Source organism: Brachycentrus maculatus, unplaced genomic scaffold (genome assembly GCF_059751285.1).
Source record: "Brachycentrus maculatus isolate JH-2025_06_01 unplaced genomic scaffold, ASM5975128v1 h1tg000068l, whole genome shotgun sequence".
Classification (NCBI taxonomy): Eukaryota; Metazoa; Arthropoda; class Insecta; order Trichoptera; family Brachycentridae; genus Brachycentrus; species Brachycentrus maculatus.
Window position 1 is genome coordinate 975,957 of NW_028280822.1, and position 6,533 is coordinate 982,489.

The window sequence follows — 6,533 nt, forward strand, 5'->3', positions numbered from 1 at the left end:
GTTAGTTGGTCACGTTCTCCTGTACGACTACGATATGAACACTGCTGACGTATACAATACCCTTAATAAAATATTCACATTATTTTAATTCACTTATTTTTAAATTGATGTATGTGAAAAATCGATATTTAAGCCTCTGTTATCATATTTTTACCTATTTAAAAAAATATCGTTCCTTCTTGACTGAGCCTTTTCGACTCCACGCCTTTACTGTACTAACCGATATCAGGTAACCGGGTAAAACTCTCTTGGAAGTCCCGATTGTGGCTTCGACCAACTCGTCAATACGCCATGATTTTTGGAACTGCCTGAAAGAAAAAAAGAACAATAGACAATAGTGAAATTTAATGTAGGATTAGACTTACCAAGTTTAAAACCTTTTCATTTGAATGATAAATGAAAAAAGGTATTTACGTTAATTATCGTATTCGGCATGTGATTGGGTATTTTTACTATCGCATGTAAAATTATTATTTCGATTGCTAAATGATACTTTCCATTTAAAGGCAAGAATGAAATACATTACTCCAGTTTTTTTATCTACCAAAATAGGTAAAAAAATAAATTTAGTTAATTTATTGGCAAAATTGTATTTTTGATTGTATTGTTTTCTAGTTTCATGGGTTTCATAGCAAATTATGGATATCACGTTTACCCTTCTATGGATTGAGTGTGTAGCTAATAAAATTACTGTAAATTATAAAGCACCCTTCAGGCGTCTTATAAAGATTCCTCACGAAACAGGCGTTTAATAAATTACCGATTTTTATTATTATTATTGTTATTTTTATTCCGTTTTTAATGATTTTTCCTCTAAGTATTTACATTTCTAATTTAAGTTTTATTTAATAAATGCTACTATTTCATTAAATCCATTGTGACACATGTTTCGATGCATTCCGCATCATTTTCAAACACCGTATGTGAAGCTAATTCTAAATATTAGAGTTGTGCTATGTTCCCACTGATAAGAAATACTGAATAAATAAATAAATAAAAATAAGAAATAGCTCCTACTCCCTCTTCAACCTTCAACGTCTCAAAGACCCAACTAAAAAACTAGAATTAGCTTCATATACGGACGGTATTTAAAAATGAAGCTCAATGCGTCGAAACACGTATTACAATAGATTTTAAGAAACATTGGTATTTACCAATCAAAACTTTAATTAAAAATTGAAAGATATTACCGGCTAAAAGTAAAGTTTTCCTCCGAAGTGTAATGGTCCTACCGTGCTGGAGGTCCCGAGTTCGATTCCTATGGGGGGTGAAAATAAATATTTGCGATTTTTTAACTCTAATATTCATTCAATATTACCCTGGACCAATATTACCTTCAATATTACCTGAAGTGGAGGGCTGGTCACCATTCCTTCTTGTGTAAACGATCAAGATAGCACTGCGTGTATATGATGCAGTGCCCTATGCACCATTGGGGTGCGGATATGGGTTTGAAGAAGAAGACGAAGAAAAATGACTGCCGAATCAATTAATAAAGTTTTTTTCAGTTTGGAGGTATGTAGAAAGATTATCTCGGTAAGGTTAGAGCTTATAACACACTTGATACATTGTACTCTGACGAACATTTTATTCATTATTGTTTGACCTAGTAAGATACTATTAGCACACTGTTTTATTAGCCGTTACTAAGAGAATGATTAAATTTAATATATACAAGAGTTTATTTACACAAAGGGCAATGGAACAAAGTGATAAGATATCTGAGTTCAATCTCGCAGTCTTGAAAAGGGGATTCCGTCGATCAGGAGAGCATAACATCTAGGATATAAGCGTTGTTATGTTAGTTGGATGAGAAAATTAATTGAGTAATAAATTTATTCATTCAGAATTACAGTATGGATAAAAACTTATTGTTAAAAGGTACTTGCATTTGAAGAAACAATTATGGGGTATCATCGAGCGAAAACCTGCAAAATATATATCAATTATTCAGATTATAATTCAACTGAGATTTCTTATTGAAACTGCATTTAACAAAAAAATTGTTGTGGAAAAAACGATGTAGTTGTTATTTTTGGAGGTCCTCACCAAAACTTTACATTGCCATTATAAATGATTTTAAGTAATCATAAATTCTAGCTTGTAAAATTGTTACGTTTTGGTGCAATTTAATGATTTTATATTGGTTTAATACAGGATTGGTCCATTAGCTGAAATAAATATTTAAAATTAAGATTCCTAGTGTTTCTCAAGTATGTGAAAATAACTCCAGAATTCTAACCTCACATACAAATTAAAGTGTTTCTGCTCAATATAAGCTTTTCTCATCCCACCATAGATGTCTCTAGTGAACTGTCGCACACTGTGTTTTGAGTTTGATCTAGAAGTTTAAAGAATTCAGTAGTTTTTAAGACTTCGACGGTCGTAAGCCCTGTAAATGTCCAGACTTTCATAGTCTTCTTCATCTATGTTGACATATCAAAAATAATGTAAATAATTAAGTTTTGCTCCTTAAACCTCGGACACCAAATATGTAGCAGCGTAACGATAGTTTTTACAGTAGGATCGTACTATACTTGTTAATTTAAATATTATATTAAAAAATCATATGAAATAAAATCAAACACTCACTTCCAAATTTCCCTATACACCATATGATGAACCAATACGACTGTATATGTATTGTAACAATTTGTATATATATAAATGTGAAATACACGCGATTCTACGATTTCGCGCCATTTTACTATGCACATTAATTTTATTTTGCTATTACTAGCTGATTTCATCTGTCCTGTTATGTTCTCCTGATCGTCTGTTTACTAAACTGTTAATTGTTGACACACAAATAAATCATTCATTTAATCAAGGGTGGCCAACCCGCGGCCCGCGGTCATATGTGACAAATATATTTTTAAACTAGTGATATACATGTAATACACTGTTTGATACATTTCTATACAAAATTTAAGCGCTTAAGTATTTATGTATTAATTTTAAATCTAACACAGATTTTTTGAGTCTACTAAGTTGTATTTTATTAACAAAAAACACATAAAAAAATATATTGTGACAATTGTTTCGCCTTGTTAGGGCATTATCAAACGAATGTGAAGATCAAATTAACATTATAATTTATTATGTGTATAACAAATTGTCACAATATAATTTATTATGTGTTTTTTGTTAATAAAATACAACTTAGTAGACTCAAAAAATCTGTGTTTGATTTAAAATTAATACATAAATTAAAATGGAGTTCTACAAATTAAACGCCAAGTCAATAAATAAATACGCTCAAGTATTATCTATGAGCCAAGTCACGAATGTTATAAAAACAGTGAACTACTTCTTGCTAGTGAGCTCTTCAGCATCGCCAGCAAGGCAATCTCGAAATATTTCGATAACTAGTTGGTGTTCAACATCAAATATTGATATAGATTTTTAAAAATTAAGTAAGCGAAAAGAAACTCAAATCTAGCACTGAGTGGCCATTGATGAATTGGTTTTATTTCAAATAAAATTGGTAATATTGTTTGATTTATGTGTGCTAATTAATAATAAATTGATAAAATTATTCAAAATGTTTACTACTATACAAACACATTTTTTGTTGGTTCAATGTGTGTTTTCTTCTCACATCTGGTCGTAGTTATGTTTTATATTCACAATTACCCTAATTATACTTGCTCATTATCTCTGGGTTATTTACAATACAGCAAGCTTAAAGTGCCTCTCAGATTTTGCCAATACACATGAGGTCAAAGGTCTTTCACAGACTTTAAACTCTGTGCGCCATCAGTTGTGCAAGTACCAAGTAGAAAACGTAAAACAAATGTCAATTGAAAATTTTTCTGAAAGAAAAAAACAATAAATATTTTCATTTAAATTTAATAAAAAATTTACTTGTATTGGCATAATTTTTTTTTCTATAATTTTTTATTTACCTGTTAAATTGAACACCTCCTTACATTGAACGTTTTTTTCAGTGCACTAGTGGTGTTCAATCTAACAGGTTTCACTGTACTTAAAAAATCAATAAGTATGAAATTCGTTGTTACTAAAAATTATAATGATTTTTTATAATGTCTTTGTGGTTCTTAGGATAATTTTAGCTCATCGATGCGGCCCGGGGTGCAATTTGGGTTGGCCAGGCCTGATTTAGATAGTAATTTTAATGAACACAAATTGATAAGCCAATATGATTGTGACTGTATATGTATTTGTGAAATGCAAGCGATTCCACGATTTCGCGCCATTTTACTCTGCACAACAATTATGCACTACTATTTATTACTAGATAATTTCTTCTGTCCGTTTATGTTCTCCCAATCATTTGTTTATTAATTTACAAACAAACAAACAGTATTTCATTATTGTAGTGATTTTAATAAACAGTTTAATAATTGATTAAATAGTAGAAGATAATTTATGTTTGTTTTTTACTTGTCTTCTATGCGAAATATATAATTTTATGGTGTAAAAGTCAAATTACTTGTATAATTTCTTATAGTATGCAGTTATACAGGGTTAAAAAAATATAAATGATTTTTTGTAGATGTTATTGATGGCGCTGATTGATGTTATTCAACCTCTTTTTGATCTTTAGAGAATTTTTGAAACATTCATAATTTTAACATTGATTATTTCATATTTAAATAAGTCACACTCACGGTCTTTCATTGCATACTTTAGTTTATCTCGATAATAGCAGGATAGAAAACTTATCGGCTACTAAAAATTTATGCATTTGCTTTTTTCCGTCATATTGACTTTTTTAATGGTAGCTTTACTAGCCTTTATTAGCTTTTAATATGACTGAATGATTAAATGCAGTGAATTTAATTTTATTTGTTAATTTACTTTCTGTATTGAACGGTTAATATCAATAGAAAAAATCCTTACTGGAGAGATTTTTTTTAAAGAGTACCTACTTTCGATATTAACCGTTGTTTTTCTATGGCACTTAAAATATTTTTATATTTGTATCTAAAAACTTTAATTAGAATATTATTTTTTTCATAAAGGAAATAATTTGCTAAGAGGTATATCACACTTAAGTTATTTTTAAATTATTTGGTTTAAGGAAGGATGTCATAGCTTTTTTTACTGGGGCCTTATATTGAATCGAATAAATGATTGTGGCCTTTAGAAATTAAAAGGTTCCCCACCCCTGTTTTAGGGTATTATAGTTTATCAGTAAACTGGCTTGCCGTCAATTATGACAGAATTGCACTGTATTGAGCAAAACTATAAAAAAATGCATCATAAAACGTATTTTAAAAATACATACCTCAATATAAAGTTGGGTAAAATAAACTTCAAATCCCTTATGACTCGACAGAGGTCATTTCAATTTGTCATGACCGGTTCTACAGTTTCAGGATTATTCATGTTTTTTGGCAGTGGGCGTTATTTTAAATTTGAGCATAGAAATTTACCAAAAATGTAAAATAAACCGGCATTTATTGCCATCTATGAAAATTTAAAGTAACTATCCAAAACTCAAGTTAATATCACTATTTAGAAAAACATATTACTTACTAACCACTACTTCTACAATCACGCCGTTTCGCTGCAGGGGTAGGCAGAGAGGATGGAATACCACACTTGTCTGTCTTACACTCCTAGCTTCCTTCACATCCATACGTAGTTACGTAGACTTATAACTCGACCAGATTTTAGTTTCTGATTAATCTCGTTGTGCCAAGTCTTTTTTGGCCGTCCTTGTTCGTTTCTTCGGTTCACATGTGACAAATATCCTTTCATAGTCATTCTCTCTATCCTTTCGTCCCAAATATTTATACTTCCTTAAAACATTTTGACTGAACTATCCCTAGTTCGATTTAGTAAAGATTCTTTCATATATTGATTTTCCTCGTATTCGTTCACTATGCATTCATCCTTCTTTTTCCAATTCTATGTTTCGCTACCATATGTCAATGTTGGTTCTAGGACTCCGTTGTGAAATGCCATCTTAGTTCTCTGCGTAAAATATAGTTTCGTTGTTACAGAAAGCATCAAGGAAATACCTGAAAAATATTGTTTGAGAAATGTCAATTTTAAATAGTGTCCTTGTAATTTATTGATAAGTGTGATCAAGACAGAATTGAATAATAATAATAATAATTTTGGATAATTTATAAAGCGATATTTTCGAAAAATATTACCCCAACGGCGTTTATTCGCTATCGTTATTTTAAACACGTTTCCAGGTTTTAATTAATGAGACAATTTCTCAGTTTGCTTTTAATAAGGTTCAAGCTTTAAAAAAATCGTGTGAATAAAGAGTCGTAAAAGAGTCGAAGAGCCTTCCCGCAGATATTTGAGCATAAACCGCACTTAAAAGGTCAAAGAGCCGCACGCGGCTCCCGAGCCACATTTTACCAACCTATGGGACAATAAACACATACGAGGAGAACTTTGAAAAATCCAATGATGTGGATGTTAATAAATAATGGTGAAATGAACTGTAAAAGAATTCATATGTTGAATTCCATTGCTTTAAGATACTTGCTGTGGAATTTACTAAAAAAATGGATTTTGGTACTTTTTATTTTACATTTTTTTAC